Raw genomic sequence first — 20309 nt, forward strand, 5'->3', positions numbered from 1 at the left:
AAACGAAATTTAAACTAAGAACCGTTCATCCAATCGACTTCACAAGGGAGTGCAGTGTCGATTTGGTGCAATATAGATAGACACGTGAGACGCGACACGTTCAGAATTAATAAACTTTTAATAAACTACAGAACAGCATGAGCGGGAAGCGGCGCGCCTCAACGTGGGCTGGGCTTATGCTCTGAGAACGCGGACACTGCACTATAGTGATATAAAACGCACACACAGGTCTGTTAAATTAAGCAATACTTTTAAGGTAGTCTAATATTTTTCTGACTAACAAATTACTGACAGAGTAAAGGGTAGATTTAAATAAAGAAAAACGAAATTTAAATATAGAAAAAACGAAATTTATATAAAGAAAAAACTAAAGTTAAATAAAGAAAAAACTAAATTTAAATAAAGAAAAAACTAAATTTAAATATAGAAAAAACTAAATTTAAATAAAGAAAAAAACTAAAGTTAAATAAAGAAAAAAACGAAATTTATATAAAGAAAAAACTAAAGTTAAATAAAGAAAAAACTAAATTTAAATAAAGAAAAAACTAAATTTAAATATAGAAAAAACTAAATTTAAATAAAGAAAAAAACGAAATTTAAATAAAGAAAAAACAAAATTTAAATAAAGAAAAACGAAATTTAAATAAAGAAAAACAAAATTTAAAAAAAGAAAAACGAAATTTAAAAAAAGAAAAACGAAATTTAAATAAAGAAAAAACGAAATTTAAATAAAGAAAAAACGAAATTTAAACTAAGAAAATTAAATTTACATAAAGAAAAACTAAATTTAAAGTCTGCGTGAACCGGAAGTTGCAAACGACTTTTCTCAAGTGTTGTAATGCATTTCTGAGTGAAACGGAATATTGAACAGAGGGCAGGGTTTTACTTTAGCGCTCCTCCTCTCCATCTCTCGCCCATAGCAGAGTAACGGTTTGAGGGGAGTGGTTAAGCGTTTAACCAACCCAAGTCGTCAAGCCTATGTCATCAGAAAAGAACGCCATTCTAGACCCGGAAGTAACTTTTCAAACTTTGATTAAAGATAACTTCGGCAAACAATTTTTTCCCGTGTATTAACTTGCACGGATTAATTGTTCACCACAAGATTAGTAATATCCGCTAACAAAGTAAATAGGGTCAATTTTGATTTCATGCCGACTTTAAATAAAGAAAAACGAAATTAAGTTAAATTAAAAACGAGATTAATTTAGATTGATAATAACGGGTAAAAAGTCTAATACATTTTGTTTCTGTCACTTCTGTCCACACACACTCCGCTGTTCTGCTCTAGAACACTCCCGTTGCTGGAACACTTAAGCCTCTGTTATACTCCAGTTTGGACACGTACACGACAGCTGCGCACAGCTCGGACGCAGACTACTTGTATTTATACTTTCTGCTGAAGTCCGCTCTACTCGCATGCGCAGTAGATCGGTCTGGCCAGTATAATCGATAATATTTTAAATATTTATAGTTTATATTTGCATTTATGTCAAAACCTATCACTTTCAAACATCAAAATTACATTTATTGATATGTATTCGTGTCAAAATGACATATAAACATCTTAGGCGTTGGTTCTAACATGCACGCGTTTTCCGCGTGGCTCAAGCCACGCCTGAGACTCGTGTATCAGCAGGTAGTGTGCAAACTCCAACCTGTTAAGATGGGTGCCGAAATAAAAACGGACATGCCACGCAGCCAGTGTGTCGCCGGCCTTATTCAAGCGCGAATGAGAACCGTTTCGCGGGGGATCCCAGGTGTGCAAAAAACAACAACAAAAAACGAATATTCGAATTTCAAATTTTCAAATCGAATACCAACCCATCGAACGAATATTCGATTATTCGAATATTCGGGTCCAGCCCTAGTATTTAGTAGTATAAAAAACTACAAATTATAGTAAATGATGGTTCAAAACAGAAAGAAATACGAGGCTTAGACGGAGCTTACAGCCTCGAAGCAAACAAACTCACAGCAGCAGCAGTCACAGCGAGGCAGACAGGAGCAATCAACCAGGGAGTGCCAACAGCTTCTCAGCTTCTCATTAGTGCACGTGGACACTAACCATAAGCTCATAAGGTTAGATATTAATTTATTTTTGTACTTTATTATGGGTGTTGAGTTAATACAGCTCTTTTCATTGACTGCTCATTGTCATCTCATCCTTTTGATTTCAAAGTACAACATCGTCATATTTGGAGCAAATAGATGGTTACTCAAGAAAGACTTTTTTTTTTTTACTACTTTTATTATAGTGCTTTATTCTTCCTGTATACGTTTGTGTTCATGTATTCACTGTTGATAGACTGCATATGGGTCCGTCCGTATTATTATTATTATTATTTTTTTCATTTTTTAATCCAAAACGAATAATGACAAAACCAAATTCAAATAACTGTCTGATTTTGTTTTTTGCAAATTAATTTTTTCATTTCTCCACTAAATTAAACTTTAAGAAAAACAAGACAGGTGAGTTAGATGACCCGGAAGTAAAAGTAAATATATCAAAATAAAGGACAACAGTAGTTGATTACATGCAGTTTAATATTGTGCATTTATACATGTGCACAGCAAAAGTCACGTTTAATGAGCACATTTTTGGTGCATTACATTTGGTAATATACTTTAACCTAAGTAATTATTGTGTGTGCCGTAGGCAAAGTGAGTATAAAGTACAATATCTACTTCTCCTCAATCATCCTTCTGCAGTGTGTGCCAATCCACTCAACCTGAATGGCACACACACACACCTGGACACAGTATGAATGACCACAGGACTTCGGTTGACACGTCACACAAGGACAATGATAACACCAGCCACAACAACTTCTGCTCATGGCTGAGCCCTGCCCACAGAGCTCACCACAGACAGACTGTGACATACTAGAACTGCTCCAAGATTCAGCACCCAAGGACGACTTCCTGGAAAACAGCCAGGGAAACCAGGACAGCATATTACAGCCTCCGATAACACCAGAACAACAACAGCCCCTCTCACCAGACACGCTATCTCTATCTCCACCATCCCCACTTCAAGGCTTCTCAGAGAAAATGGAAAAACTGGTGTATGCTGGAACCAAACTATCCCACTCTTTTGCAAGCCCCCAGATATCAACCAAAAAACGGCAGGCCCTACAACCACCAAAGCCTGCTGGCCCCGCTCGCCCTCCCCCTCCTCCTGCAAGAGTTCTTCGGGCTCTGCCGCAACGACAGGGCCCACACCCTCCTCCTTCTGCTCGAGGTGAACCAAAAACAACTGATACCAGCTCTCAGTGATATGTGCCGGGTCCCCGCTATGATAACAGTAACTTTCTCAAATGTTTACAGAACAAGCGGGAACCCAGTGTGCCTGTATCTTTCTCTATTGCTGTTCGATTACATGATAGAAAGTCTAAGGCCTTCAAAAGCCATACAGCAAACCCATCTAATCTGGTGCCTATTACACGCCAAACTAAGACTGCTGTGGGGACAAAAAGTAAGACTGTTAAGTTATCACTTTTAAACATCTGCTCACTTAAAAATAAATCACTTCTAGTCAATGACTTAATAACCACATACAACCTGGATTTTATGTTTCTAAATGAAACTTGGCTAGAAGATAACTGCAGTGCAACTGTCCTCAATGAAACATCCCCTCCTAACTTTACTTTTATGAGTGTCTGCAGAGCGGGAAGGAGAGGTGGGGGAGTAGCTGCTCTTTTTAAAGATGTCTATCAATGTAAGCAAATATCATTTGGTAATTACCCGTCTTTCGAACATCTGGGTATTGTGTTAAAAGGTGCTCCACGCATTTTACTTATCATTGTTTACAGGCCTCCAAAATACTCTTCAGCCTTTGCTGAGGACTTTACAGAACTGTTATCAACAATTTCCTCAGAGTTTGACTGTTTTGCTATTGCTGGAGATTTTAACATTCACATAGATAATGCAGAAAACAATATGGCAAAAGAAATCAAAACTGTTTTAAAAACTTTTGATCTGACTCAGCATGTACATGGACCGACACACAATCGTGCACACACTCTAGATTTACTTATCAGTAAGGGTCTAAACATTTCATCGATTGTTATTAAGGATGTAGCACTGTCTGATCATTTCTGTATTTTCTTTGATATATTGATCTCTCCTGCCATTGAAGCTAGATCTGTGTCTGTCAAGAAGAGATGCTTAAATGAGAACACTAGTGTACTATTTATGAAGGCTATATCTTTAACACCAAGCATTTCTGCTAACTCTGTTGATTTTCTCCTTGATTCATTTAACTCAAAAGTTAAAAGTGTAATTGATGATATTGCTCCTGTTAAAGTCAGGAAGAGTGGTAGACAAAAGGCACCTTGGAGAAACTCAACAGCAGTGCAAAATATAAAAAGACAATGCAGAAAAGCAGAGCGCATGTGGCGGAGGACAAAACTTGTAGTCCATTATAACATCTACAAAGACACCATCCATGCTTTCAATATGGAACTAGGCAAAGCTAGACAGACTTTCTTCTCAAATATTATAAACAGCAACTTAAACAACACACGCACTCTTTTTGCTACTGTTGAGAGACTGACAACCCCCCCCCCCCCCCCCCCCCCGAGCCAGATTCCCAGTGAAATGCTCTCAGACAGCAAGTGCAGTGAGTTCGCTTCTTTCTTCTCTGAGAAAATCAATAATATCAGAAAGGTGATCAGCACATCCCTGAGTTGCACTGGGGTCAGACAGATCAGACCACAAACTGAGAAAGTAGTTACTATGTCTGATTTCAAAGAAATTGATGGCAAAATTTTAGAAGAAACTGGGTGGGGCTTTCTGGGATAGTCCTAAAATGGTTCAGGTCATACTTAGAAGCGAGAGGTTATTATGTGAGTATAGGAGACCATAAGTCTAAGTGGACATCCATGACATGCGGAGTTCCTCAAGGCTCAATTCTTGCGCCACTCCTATTCAACCTGTACATGCTCCCAATGAGCCAAATAATGAGAAAGAACCAAATCTCTTACCACAGCTATGCAGACGACACACAGATCTACTTAGCCCTATCATCTAACGATTACAGCCCCATTGACGCCCTGTTCCAATGCATTGATGAAGTAAACAGTTGGATGTGCCAAAACTTTCTTCAGTTAAACAAAGACAAAACTGAAGTTATTGCATTTGGAAACAAAGATGAAGTTCTCAAGGTGAATGCATACCTTCACTCTAGAGATCAAACAACTAAAAATCAAGTCAGGAATCTTGGTGTGTCTCTAGAGTCAGACCTTAGCTTCAGTAGTCATGTCAAAGCAATAACTAAATCAGCATACTATCATCTGAAAAATATTGCAAGAATTAGATGCATTGTTTCCAGTCAGGACTTGTGCATGCTTTCATCACCAGCAGGGTGGATTATTGTAATGGACTCCTTACTGGCCTTCCCAAAAAGACCATAAGACAGTTGCAGCTCGTACAGAACGCTGCTGCCAGGATTCTGAGCAGAACCAGAAAATATGAACACATCACACCAGTCCTCAGGTCTTTACACTGGCTTCCAGTCACATTTAGGATTGATTTTAAAGTATTATTACTGGTATATAAATCATTTAATGGCCTAGGACCTCAATACATTGCAGATATGCTCACTGAATATAAACCCAACAGATCACTCAGATCATTAGGATCACATCAACTAGAAATACCAAGGGTTCACTCAAAGCAAGGAGAGTCCGCTTTTAGCTATTATGCCAGCCACAGCTGGAACCAGCTTCCAGAAGAGATCAGGTGTGCTCCTACAGTAGCCACATTCAAATCCAGACTCAAAACACATCTGTTTAGCTTTGCATTTACTGAATGAGCACTGTGCCACTGTTCGTCCGACTGTTTGCACTGTATTTTATTATTTTATTTCCCAAACTGTGATTCAGGAAGATTTTATTAATTAAGTCTGATTGGAAGAGATTTTGAAGGGGAACGGGAGAGCTTCACTCCAATGAGGCGAGTGAAGATTAGTTATACTATGGAGAGTATAGAGGTTCGCTGTTTGTTTAAAACAGCAAAAGTGAAACGTGCTCTGTGGGGGCCCCACTGGGCAATACTGGTGTGAGACACCACCCCAGCAGAGGACGTCCCTGGATTGTAGGTCCAGTGGCACCGCAAACCTGCTCAATCACTTCCATCTCAGATAGGGTTTTAATTATTCTTATTTCTTTTGATTATTTAAATTTATTCTATGCAAAGCACTTTGAATTACCATTGTTTAGCTTTGCATTTACTGAATGAGCACTGTGCCACTGTTCGTCCGAATGTTTGCACTGTATTTAATTTCTAAACTGTTTTAATTATTCTTATTTCTTTTATTATTTATGTAATTATTTTAATTTCTTCTATGTAAAGCACTTTGAATTACCACTGTGCATGAAATGTGCTATGTAAATAAACTTGCCTTGCCTATATTTAAACGTTTGCAAATTCACTATATGAAACTCTGTTGTCTGTATAGATAATGTATCTGGAACCAACAACAAATAACTGCTCAAACACTGCCCTTTCATTTTTCCTCAAGGCAGTGGAAAACTTTGGCTGGCCTTCCAGGTAAATAGTGATATCTTGTGCTACTGTTTCTATGCTATTGTTGATAATTTCAGTAATGTTCAATGGAATATTTTGTTGTGATAAATGATAACTATAACTGAGCATTTCCCCTATTCATTTTCCAGATGAAGGCGTTGAAAATGTTGCAATTGCAGAAACCATGTTCAGTGTTAAAGGCACCGGAAGAGGGAGCTTCATCGCTGGGCGAAGCGTACACAACCAAAGGTTAAAATAATAGTTTACATAATCTACAGTATATTCATAGTGAGAATGTTAAATCATTGTTGGAAAGTATTTTAACCCTCTGGGGTCTGAGGGGTTTTCTGGGTCCTGGAGGTGTTCTGACATGCTCTAACATTTGTGCTTATTTCTGTTACTTGTGACATTTCCATGGCTAAATTCTTATTACACTGCATTCAGCACAAACTCTGCTACAATAATATGTCAGCAGCATGTATGTACAATTTTGTAGTTATGAGATAATAACATTTATGAAATGTGAAAATGACAAAAAAAATGTCACTGAAATAAGGTCATGAAACCCAAACTGATTATTTCCTCACAAAACTTTTGAAAGTTGTATCACGTAGCCTAGAATATTTGCTCCAAAACTGTGAAAATCATCCTGCATACTCTGTCACGGTGGTCAAGTGCATTGCCTCCTTTTCGTCTCGTGTCTTTGTTTGTTTATGTGTGAGTGGGCGTTGTCCCGCTCACGTGTCTATCAGCGCTCCAGCTGATTACCATCATTATCACTCACAGCTGCAGCTCGTTCCATCTCCCATAAATACTCACCTCATTCTCTGTTTCAGTGTCGGATTGTTGTTTGTTCCTCTCCATGAGATCGGTCGTGTCTTGGGTTCCTTCTGTGTTTCCTGTTCCGTGTGGTATTCCTATTCACTTCACGTCGGCACCTGGATTGGATCAGCACTACTCACTTCACCTGCACTCGTCTGACCATCGGGTCCCTGCGTGAGCCTGAATCGCCAGCCTAGTGGATAGTGGACTGAGTACTTCTTTGTGTAACAATAAATATTCTGAGTACCTGCTTTTGCTTCCTGTGTTCCTCCCGTGACAGAACAATCCGACCACATCATAGAAGCAGCAGGTGGAACTTCAGCAACCATGGACGATTTTGTGCGCGCTAGCATTCAGAGGATGGATGCACAGGATCGGCATCAGGAGGAAGCAGCGCGTGCGATTCAGGCTCTCGTCTCGCAGGTGTCCGAGCTTACCCAGCGTTTTCAACAGCTGCAACCTCCCGCTGCGCCAGCTCCACCGCCTGTTCCTCCCACTCCACCAGTGCCCGCCTCCCAGTCGGAGCCCCGCTTACCCACTCCGGAACCATATTCTGGTGAGCCCAACTTCTGTCGTCCATTTCTTACACGTTGTGGCATGCATTTCGCCCTGCAGCCCAGAATCTTCGAGAGGGAGGAATCTAAGGTGGCCTTCGTACTCACGTTGCTGACTGGGAGAGCGGCACTATGGGGAACGGCGGTGTGGGAGAACCAGGAGACCTGCTGTTCCTCGTTCCAGGCACTCTCAGCCGAGATGAGGAGAGTGTTCGACCGTGCGGTTGCGGGGAGAGAGGCTGCCAGGGTCTTATCAGAACTGCGCCAGGGGGATCGTTCGGTGTCTGACTACGCCATCGAATTTAAGACCCTGGCGGCCGAGTGTCGCTGGAACGAGGAGGCGCAGTGGGATAGGTTCCTGCATGGGCTGGCCGACCGCGTCCAGAGGGAGATCTACGCCCTGGACCTGCCCACCTCCCTTAACAATCTTATGGATCTGGCCCTGAGGGTGGACTCTCGCCTAGCTCGGGTGGGACCACGAGCGCCATCAGACATGCCTCGCGGAGGTAGGGAACATCTACGGTCCAGTGGCATGGACGCGGCCGGTCCCTTCGATCACGAGCCTATGCAGGTGGGTAGAGCTCGGCTTTCCCGGGAGGAGAGGGAGAGGCGGAGGTCCCAAGGCCTTTGCTTGTATTGCGGCGGAGCGGGGCACTTTGCATTCGCCTGCCCGGTAAAAGGCCAAGCCCGATAGTAAGTTTGAGGCTACTATCGGGTGGGATCTCCGCCGAGAAGTCCTCATCCACATCCACCATCCTCCCGGTAAGACTCCGATGGTCTATCCACGATCACCCATGCACCGCACTGGTGGACTCCGGGGCAGAAGGTAATTTTATGGATCACTCTTTCGCGTTACAGTTTCAAATTCCCCTCAGAACACTTCCCCAGAGAATCACGGTACATGCTCTCAATGGACAGCCTCTTCCAGCCATTTCTCAGATCACGGAGGATCTCACACTCATCACCTCAGGAAACCACGCAGAAACCATTGCATTTTACATCATGGACTCTCAGCACACACCCATTGTTCTTGGTCATCCCTGGTTAGATCATCACAACCCACGCATTGACTGGAAACAGAGAACCATATCCGCCTGGAGCACTGAGTGTCATAAGTCTTGTCTTGTGTCTGCATGTTCTGTGGTGTCTGTTCCTGTGTTACAGGAGGAGGTGATGGATTTGTCAAACGTGCCCTCGGAGTACCGCGACCTGAGAGAAGTGTTCAGTAAGTCAAGGGCTGCTTCTCTTCCTCCGCATCGTCCCTACGACTGTGCTATAGATTTACTGCCAGGTACGTCTCCGCCTAAAGGCAAGATTTATTCACTCTCGGTTCCTGAGAGGCAGGCTATGGAGAAATATATTTCTGATTCTCTAGCTTCTGGGTTCTCCGGCGGGGGCGGGGTTTTTTTTTGTGGGGAAGAAGGACGGATCACTGCGACCTTGTATTGACTACCGGGGGCTGAACAACATCACGGTGAAGAATACTTATCCTTTGCCGCTGATGTCTTCAGCCTTCGAGAGGTTGCAGGGAGCGTCTCTCTTCACAAAATTAGACTTACGTAATGCTTATCATTTGGTCCGCATCAGGAAGGGGGATGAATGGAAGACTGCTTTTAACACCCCTAGAGGACACTTTGAATATTTGGTCATGCCCTTCGGGCTGTCCAATAGTCCAGCAGTCTTTTCCCTCTCGTATCGTCCGGGTTCCAAAAACATCAAACCCGATTCTTTGTCGCGTATTTTTGATCGTTCCGAACACGCATCTACTCCCGAGCGCATTTTTCCTGAGAACTTAATTATCTCTGCGCTCACTTGGGAGGTCGAGTCGAGAGTCAAGCAGGCTCTAGAAGGGGTAACGCCTCCGATCCGGTGTCCTCCTAACCGTTTATTTGTGCCAGAGAAACTTCGTCCAGACGTCATTCAGTGGGGTCACTCTTCTAGTCTAGCCTGTCATCCAGGAGTTAGTCGTACTCTATTTGTAGTCAAGCAACGATTCTGGTGGCCGCTTATGGCTCGCGACGTTCACGATTTTGTTTTGGCTTGCTCAGTCTGTGCCATTGGCAAGGCGTCCAATCGACCCCCAGATGGGCTACTCCAACCGCTGTCGGTGCCTTCGAGACCCTGGTCCCATATCTCGCTAGATTTTGTTACCGCCCTCCCACCCTCCCAGGGTAACACGGTAGTTTTAACCGTGGTGGACCGGTTCTCGAAGGCAGCTCACTTTATTCCCTTGCCCAAATTGCCCTCAGCCAAGGAGACAGCGGTTGCAGTCGTTAATCATGTCTTTCGGTTACATGGCCTCCCGACAGACGTGGTTTCCGACAGGGGACCCCAATTCGTGTCCAAATTTTGGCGAGAGTTTTGTAAGCTGCTGGGGGCGACGGTCAGTCTGTCTTCGGGGTTCCACCCCCAGAGCAATGGTCAAACTGAGAGAGCCAACCAGGATTTGGAAAGAACTTTGCGATGTACGGCTGCGAAGAATCCTTCCTCCTGGTGTCAGCAACTGTCTATGGTGGAGTACGCCCACAATTCGTTGCCAGTATCGTCTTCGGGCCTTTCTCCTTTTAAGTGTAGTATAGGATACCAGCCACCTGTTTTTCCTAGTCTGGAATCCGAAGTCGCGGTCCCCTCTGCTCACGCCTTTGTCCAGAGGTGTCACCGCACATGGACGAGAGCCCGGGAGACTCTCCTCCGTGTACGGGCACGCACCAAGGCCAAGGCCGATCGCCACCGGTCTAGGCCTCCCGTATACGTCGTCGGTTCCAAAGTGTGGCTTTCTACCAAGAATATTCCGCTCCGCTCCGTGTCTAATAAATTAGCTCCTAAATTCATTGGCCCGTTTTCTGTCACCAAGATTGTTAGTCCGGTGGCAGTCCGCCTCAACCTTCCTCTAGCGTACAAGAGAATTCATCCGGTATTCCATGTGTCTAAAATTAAGCCCGTTTTCTTTTCTCGCATTAATCCGCCTGTCCCGGTTCCCCCACCGCCGCGTCTCGTAGATGGGGAACCATCCTATTCGGTCCGTCGCATTCTGGACTCTAGGCGGAGGGGACGCGGATTTCAGTACTTGGTGGACTGGGAAGGTTACGGTCCAGAGGAGAGAAGTTGGGTTCCTACCAGTGGCATCCTGGATCACTCTCTGATCGATGATTACAATCGACAGGTAAGGGAGTCTGGGAACGCCGTGAGGCGTTCCTAGAGGGAGGGGTACTGTCACGGTGGTCAAGTGCATTGCCTCCTTTTCGTCTCGTGTCTTTGTTTGTTTATGTGTGAGTGGGCGTTGTCCCGCTCACGTGTCTATCAGCGCTCCAGCTGATTACCATCATTATCACTCACAGCTGCAGCTCGTTCCATCTCCCATAAATACTCACCTCATTCTCTGTTTCAGTGTCGGATTGTTGTTTGTTCCTCTCCATGAGATCGGTCGTGTCTTGGGTTCCTTCTGTGTTTCCTGTTCCGTGTGGTATTCCTATTCACTTCACGTCGGCACCTGGATTGGATCAGCACTACTCACTTCACCTGCACTCGTCTGACCATCGGGTCCCTGCGTGAGCCTGAATCGCCAGCCTAGTGGATAGTGGACTGAGTACTTCTTTGTGTAACAATAAATATTCTGAGTACCTGCTTTTGCTTCCTGTGTTCCTCCCGTGACATACTCATTCAGATAAGACAATATATTGATTTAAAATGTGTAAGACATGTCTTGTGTAAGAAAGCTTTATGCGAGTAGGCATTAACCACCCATGAATATTGAGTGTTTCACACCTGAGAAAGACAAAGACCCTCATAATGGCCCTATTAGGAGCTCTCAGGCACTATCATTATGAGGAACCTTGCACAAAGAATGAGGAGATTTAAAAAATAATGGCTTTTTGATTGTTTGGATTTATTTACAACACAACATAATCCAAAGATACACAACAAATGGCAAAAAGCACATTATTTAACACACTGAACTAAAGACAGAGACTTAACCAGTCACACACCTTTGTGCCATTCCTGAAACATGGTATATACCTGTCATTTCCCAGGTGTTTGATTTTTCACTTTACCATGTTCTGTTCATGTTGAAGTCAGCAGTATTGGTACCTAAAAAAACTTAAAAAAACAACAACCTGTAAACATGCTGATATCAAAAGAAACTAGGACTGCATGATTTTGAGAATACATTTTAGATTTGTTCTGGTTAAAAATGCCACACACACACACACACACACACACACACAGAGACATATATATATATATATTTATATATAATGAACACTATGTTTGTTGTGCCTTGTAGGCATATACGTGTCGTGCAGGGCTGCATAAAATAATAATAACAATAGTATAGCAGGTATTGTTAAAAAGGAACACTTCAGTAACACTACACTAGAGAAAAATATATTGATTATCATATGTTACTTCAAATGTTTACAATCAATGATATGACGTTATGAAATGAGATTGGAGTAAAAACCATGATAATGTTTGGTGCGTTTTGCTTTTCAAACGCACATCGCGCGACTGACTCAAACTCTCAGTGCGTGCAGAGAACATTCACTGAAGCATCGAGCAACAGTTCAATGGCAATGTGAAGTGTATGTAACAATAACACTAACTAATATAATTCAGAATTATTTCTTACCTTAAAATCTTTCTTGTCTTCAATTCGCGTTCTTCTTCTTCTGATGTAAATCCAATGTAAGCTCACAGCGTGTCTTCCAAACTCGACAAACCGAAGACTGATGAAGTTTGCCGCTTTGTTTTTGAGGTAATGAGCGCGTTCGCGTGGACGATTTGCACGTCAATATCTTTTGCGCGTGTGGGTGTGGTCACATTAAAACTAATGAGCAAGCATTAGAGAAACTGGATATCTTGTTGGTTTTATACAAATTACTTAAACAGAGAATATTTGTTTTCGTTTGGAATCAGATCATTTAAAACTGCACACTTAAATGTTTATAAAGATATAGAGCTCATAAATGTGTGACAAGTATTCGCTGAGTTTTGTTTATGTTTAGAGACGTGCTCAAGAAAAAAAAGGAGAGGCAGAAAGCACATCCTGTTTAACTTCTTTATTTTACAAAAGCACAACGTTTTGTTTTGATTGTAAGTGGACACATACAAAAGTAGACATCTCACAGATTCTTTTTTCATATTTATTAAGTCTGTATGACCATAAATGACGGAGTATTTTAAGTCTATTTAGCTGCTATGTGAAAAAAATAGCGCAAATCACGCCGGCGTGATTGCCGACCCCAGAGGGTTAAGTAAGACTATGTGAATGATTACTTTTGAGTTGAGTAAGGCCTATTATTTCTTATTTACAGTTGGTACTCAACCAGAAAAATACTTTTACTTGCGGGTGTGTATTTGCTGCATTTGACCGCTAAGAGGCGCTACAATCGCAGACTTTGAAAAGTGTCAGTTTATTCTCTCTATTGCGTAATCTGCCGCCGCGGCTCATTGAGAGTGATTGAAATGTGGTAGCAGATCAATTCAAGTGAAACATGTAGTTAAACAAATTCATAATCACAATACTGAAACTAAATTTAATACATTTAATAAATAATGAAAACATTTCAACACAAAACATTGCAATAGAAAATATTAGGCTACATCAATGAGGCTTTCCAAGAGCATAAAACGTAATCTTAACAGCGGTCCGATGATAGCTCTGTGGACAACGCAACAGCATGAGCGTCACAGAGCTCCAAGCGATCCGAGATCGAATCTCATTGTAGCCTACCTCTCTAGTTGACTCCCGATGTTCGGGAGTAACTTTGTTTTGTTAAATTAAGTCTAAAATATTTCTGGCATCAAAGATCTCTGAGAAGTGATTTCACAGAAAGATTGAAACCACATCACCGACAGCGTTTATGTTTTACCCTTCTTGATGCTTAGATAGGTAACTGTTTATTAAAGTCAATCGTTTTGTTTAATTATCAATGGCACATTACAACATAAATTTGCTGCATTCCAGTAGAGCCGCTGCACAGATGACAAAGCTGATGAAGGAAGATTGTCAGCCGATCGCGTCAGAAAATGATGAAGCTCTCTTTAATCTGCTAAATTATTGTTTTGTGAATCATTCACGAAATTGAGATGACTGACATTGATGCCCGCCATAGCAAAGGAAGACATTTTTAAACACAGATCCTGGACATGGTTTAAATAAAGTGTCGGGGACAGATTATTTATTTAAAACAGGGTTGCATCGAGTTAGAGTTTATTTTCTTAGTAAGAAACACAGACTCTTATTCTTGCGTCATTTTAACCCTCTGAGGACGAATTGGGCGGTACCGCCCAAAATGGCATACTTTTACAAATGTGCAATTATCTTCAAAACTATTAATGATAGAGAGGTGCGGTCTTTTTTGCCATCTTCCTCAGATTCCGCTGAAAACAGTGATATCACGTTTGTATTATACACACGCTTCGCTGTTGCGCAATACCACTGCATAAAAAGGCCAATGAAATCGATGTTGTTAGGCAAATTCCACCAATGGAAAAATTGCCACTGGGAGGATTTTTTTTTTACCCAATCAGAGGAAGGTTACCAAGACGTATTCTAGCCAATCAGAGGACTCTGTAGCCTTCAACATGTACAAACAAACAACAGCGTCATGTGGACGGAGAATGAGACAGATAGCGAACGGAGCGGAGTATTACAGAACGCACAGAGATCTATATAAGAGAGAGACAGAATAACTTAAATAGCATTATTATTGTATTGTTTTAGCACTTTTATGATGGCAAGCAGTAAAAGATTTACGGCAGAACAAGCTCTGGAACAGTTAGTGGAAAGTAAATCTGCCAGGTTGTGAGTGTGTCTGTTCTTCAGAGCAAGCAGGTCTCATTTAGTTCGAAGCAGACCGCTTTTTCACGCCTGGGACTGTTTGTAAAAAAAGTTCCTTATTTCATTGTTCTTAACACATTTGATTGAACAATTACAAATGTCTGTCAAGCAAAGGGTTTGACAAATATTTTTTTGGTTCAAAAACTGTTCACTATTGTTGTGTGAGGTGTGATTTTCAGTAATAAATGACAAAAATCTAATTTTCATTTTTGAAATTCTCTCGATTATTGTACATTTTTCACTCATACTTCCTTTACAAACACATTACATGCATGCTTATGTTAGCTTAGGGTCTTCTAAATCCATAGATACCAAACACATGGTGTTCCATTCTCCATTACATATGGTTTATAAGCCCAAATGTAAAAATAGAGAAAACGGACCAAAAAAGGGCTTAGTCCCCAGAGGGTTAAATTTGTATTGCCAAAGAAATTGCAGCTAAATAAACAATTAAAACAGTAGGCTAGTCTACAAAACGAAAATAGCAACATAAATTAAGATCATGCGTTTTTCTTTGCTTCTCTCTCGTGGTGGATCTCTTTTATTTTAGTTTATTTAGTCTCCCTGCACGGCGCGCGCCGGGTCTCTCTCGAAATTAAACATTTCAGGTTAAAAACCCATCATACAGCTGATAATACTGTATTTCGCTGTGTGTCATCCATACCAATCACGAAAAAACTGTAACAAATGATTTAGCCTTTGTTGCTTCAAAGAAACAGAATGCCGGGTTGAATTCACCGTACAATAAAACGAGGTGGATCGCGAATAAAAGAGCTCTATATCTGCTGCTCACTCGCATTCGTTTAGTTGGCAAGAATGCGTTTCGTCAATAATTCATGTTTAGATAATGCCAGATTGTTGACAAACACACTGCTCAAACATGTTAAAATTCTACAAAACCAGTTGAAACAAATGGATTGAACACTTCAACTGAAATTGTGTGTGAAAAACCTTTAAATACAATATATAAAACTACAATATTTTTAATTTAAAGGCCTACATTTGGACACATCGAGAGATTTATCTTTAAAAGTATTTTGCCTTTGCCTGGTCATCAGGCTCACTCTGCATATGAAAGACAGAACATTAACACCTCCTGAACCCCCAACCCCCCACAGGCTATCTGAGTTTGAGACCGATAGTCAATTACAGTCAATTACAGGCCGATCTCTAATCTGCCATTTCTGTCAAAGATATTAGAAAAAGCAGTATCCTCACAACTGTGTTCTTTTCTTGAAAGAAATGATATCTGCGAGGATTTTCAGTCCGGATTTAGACCGTACCATAGTACCGAGACAGCTCTCGTTAGAGTCACAAATGATTTGCTCTTATCATCCGATCGTGGTTGTATCTCTCTATTAGTATTACTGGATCTTAGTGCTGCATTTGACACCATTGACCACAACATCCTTTTAAATAGACTCAAACATTATGTTGGCATTAGTGGAATTGCACTAGCATGGTTTAAATCATACTTATCTGACCGTTATCAGTTTGTAGAAGTAAATGAAGAGATGTCTTATCAATCACAAGTTCAGTATGGCGTACCGCAAGGCTCAGTACTAGGACCGCTGCTGTTCACTCTGTATATGCTACCATTAGGAGATATCATTAGGAAACATGGAATTAGCTTTCACTGTTATGCCGACGATACTCAGCTGTATATTTCTTCAAAACCTAACGAAACCTACCAATTCACAAAATTAACGGAATGCATAGCTGATATAAAACATTGGATGACTAGTAATTTCCTACTACTAAATTCAGAAAAAACAGAGATTCTAATTATTGGACAAAAAACTTCCACACGTAATAACCTAGAGTACTGTCTAACACTTGATGGCTGCTCTGTTAAGTCTTCGTCGTCGGTTAGGAACCTGGGTGTGCTCTTTGATACCAATCTTTCATTTGAAAGTCATGTGTCTAGTATCTGTAAAACCGCTTTCTTCCATCTTAAAAATATATCTAAATTACGTCATATGCTCTCAATGAATAATGCAGAACAATTAGTTCATGCGTTTATGACCTCAAGGCTAGATTATTGTAATGCTCTACTGGGTGGCTGCCCTGCACGCTTAATAAACAAACTACAGCTAGTTCAAAACGCAGCAGCTCGAGTTCCTACTAGAACCAGGAAGTATGACCATATTAGCCCCGTTCTGTCAACACTGCATTGGCTGCCTATTAAACATCGTATAAATTTTAAAATATTGCTGATCACTTACAAAGCACTAAATGGTTTAGCTCCGCAGTACTTGAGCGAGCTCTTAACTTATTATAGTCCTTCACGTCTACTGCGATCTCAAAATTCCGGCCAGTTAATAATACCTAGAATATCAAAATCGACTGCTGGCGGTAGATCCTTTTCCTACTTAGCACCAAAACTTTGGAACAGTCTTCCTACCATTGTCCGGGAAGCAGACACACTCTGTCAGTTCAAATCTAGACTAAAAACACATCTCTTCGGCCTAGCATACACATAACACATTATAGACTTATATAATTAGGCTGCATAGTTTAGAACAGCCGGGACCGGGAACACTTCCCGTAAATCCTGATGTACTTGGTACATCATAATAAGGATGGCGTCTACGCTAATATTAGTCTCTCTGTCTATCCCGAGGTTTACTGCTGTCCACCAGGACCAGGCCGTATCCAGATCTGATGAAGGACCAGCGCCAGGACACGACGACGACGCCGCTGACCTGAAGTGTCAACCAGTCTCTCCTCCTCTCCACTCCGACTTCAACCAACCGGAACTGGACAAATACTTTGATTCATTCTGAACTTCATACACTGTTCACTCATTGGCCAGAGGAGAACTGGCCCCCGACTGAGCCTGGGTTCTCCCAAGGTTTTTTTCTCCATTCTGTCACCTGATGGAGTTTTGGTTCCTTGCCGCTGTTGCCTTACCTTCTGGCTTGCTTAGTTGGGGACATTTAATATTCAACAATATTATAGATCTGCCTTAAAGGTGGATGATGATGAAATTGTTTTTTTGTACTATTTTCATGTTATCACTGTGAAGCTGCTTTGATACAATCTGTATTGTAAAAAGCGCTATATAAATAAAGATGACTTGACTTGACTTGACTGACCGACTTAAAACAAAGAGAAGTCGCAATTCACACTTAATTCTAGACATTAGCATTAGGCTAGTAAAGTGTTGATAATGAAAGAATTTAATTATTTAGGCTACATATATTTCTGTCATAAAAGTTTATTACTAAACATTTAATTATTTCAATAATTGAAGAAATAAAACGCTACCTCGGTTTGGGCCAGCAAAACTAAATACAATCTTCAAACGCATGTTTGATTGTTGTCATTGTTGTGATACGTAATACGTCATGATGTAATACGCTGTGTGCGTGTACCGGATGTAATGTTATGTGGAGCACGTTGATCCCTAGTAAAGATGTTCTTCCTAAACTCTGATGCTGTCAGTAATACTTCATGGTGGCAGCGGTAAACAACCGTAATATCAGCCGTGCGTGTGTCCGTGAGCGACGACAAGTGACGCGAGCCTAATCCGTGTAAAGCACGTGCGGAATGCCTAAACGGGAGACTACTAAGTGACGCGCTCTGTACGTCTGTGTGGGATCGTGAAGGAGCATTGTCTGCGTGATAATTGCGAATCGGTCCAGAGAACACAACGGAAAAGAACGACTACTTTCAACGTGAGTAACGTTACAAGATAAATGTGCTAAAATGGCAGCACAACTACCAATCATGAACTGGTCTGACCCCGATCTGAGTGAAGCAATGTCTTTATTTAAACAAAAAATTAATCTTTACCTGGAAGATGAGGAAATAACCGATGAAGGAAAACAATCTAGGAAAATATGTCGAGGGATTGGTGATGAAGGATTAAAACGACTCAATGCAAGTGGGCTCAGTGATGCAGACAAGAGAAAGCCTGACACCTTGTGGAATTTTTTTGAAGGACAACTAAAGATAAATGTGAATTTCAGAATCCACAGGCTTCATCTCATGCAATATAGACAAAAACCAAACGAGAGCATCGATGACTTTGTGACTAGAGCTAGAACTTTAGCACTGAAATGTCAATTCACTGACGAAGAGCTCAATGAACGTATAGTCGAACTTATCATTGCCAGTACTCCTTTTGATGCCTTAAGAAATGACCTATACAGTAAGCCTAAAGGTTACCCCATTACCGACGTACTAGCAGAGGGGCGAAAGTACGAAGCCTTAGCAGCTGGTAATGAACAGATACAGCAGCTTGGCATGTCACACACTGAAAATGTCCATGCTGTAACAAGAGGACGAACATGTCAAAACTGTGACACAAACCATAAGCCAAAACAATGCCCTGCGTACAATGATACATGCTCTATGTGTGGTAACAGAGGCCACTGGGCTAAATGCTGTAAAAAGAGCAGACGACAAAGACAGCAATCCAGCCAGTTCAGAAGAAGTAAGTCACGAACACGCAACAGATACCAAAGCCAAACAAACGCAAGACAAGACTACAAAACGAGTCCAGCATCAACGTTGTAGACAGCACTAAAAATGATGACGAGTATACATACCAAAAACACTTTTACTCCATCACCATCAGTGCAAAGTGCATGCATAGCATCCATGTAAAACCACCCAGAGATGAGGCATTTACAACTCTGAATGTTAAACCACCTCTCCTGCAAGGTCATGGATACACGCTTCGCCTGAAAATAGATACTGGGGCATCTGGAAACACACTTCCACTGCGTACATTCAAACAGATGTATGGTGTGTCACCACAAAGTATGGAACATCTAAAACCAGCATCCAATGTAAAATTGACGTCATACACTGGTGATGTGATTCCCTGCTCTGGAACAGTCAATATGCCATGCCAGTACAAAAATTCCAGGTGGATAGATGCAAAATTCAATGTCGTTGACGTACCTGGGCCAGCTGTGGTTGGACTACCCACAAGTGAGCTCCTCAGCCTTGTGACAGTAAACGTTGATGTGATGGCTGAAAGAGAAAATGATGGACATGTGGGAAGACAAACAAAACAGAGTACCCGACAACAAATAAAAAGCATCAGTGAACTAAAAGAGAAATATCCAGACCAATTTGACAAAATTGGCAATTTCAGTGGTACAGCAAAGCTCATTATTAAGGAAGGTGCCAACCCATTCATCGACCCACCACGCAAATGCAGCATCCACATCAAGGACAAGCTTCAAAGTGAGTTGAACAAACTTATCGATCAGGGAGTTCTGCGAAAAGTTGAAGAACACACAGATTGGTGTTCCAGTCTTGCCTTCAGCACAAAGAAAGACGGTTCACTTCGAATCTGCCTAGACCCACAGAAACTAAATGCAAGCCTGAAGAGGTGTCCTCACAAAATTCCAACTGTGGAAGAACTAAACCCAAAATTTGCAAATGCAAAAGTGTTCAGCAAACTAGACGCAAAAGCAGGATACTGGTCGATACATCTGGATGATGAGTCACAAATTCTGACTACATTCCGTACTCCTTTTGGCAGATATTGCTGGAGACGTTTACCTTTCGGTCTCAGCGTGTCCCAAGACCTTTTCCAAGCC

This window comes from Phoxinus phoxinus, assembly GCF_949152265.1.
Source record: "Phoxinus phoxinus genome assembly, chromosome: 18".
Classification (NCBI taxonomy): Eukaryota; Metazoa; Chordata; class Actinopteri; order Cypriniformes; family Leuciscidae; genus Phoxinus; species Phoxinus phoxinus.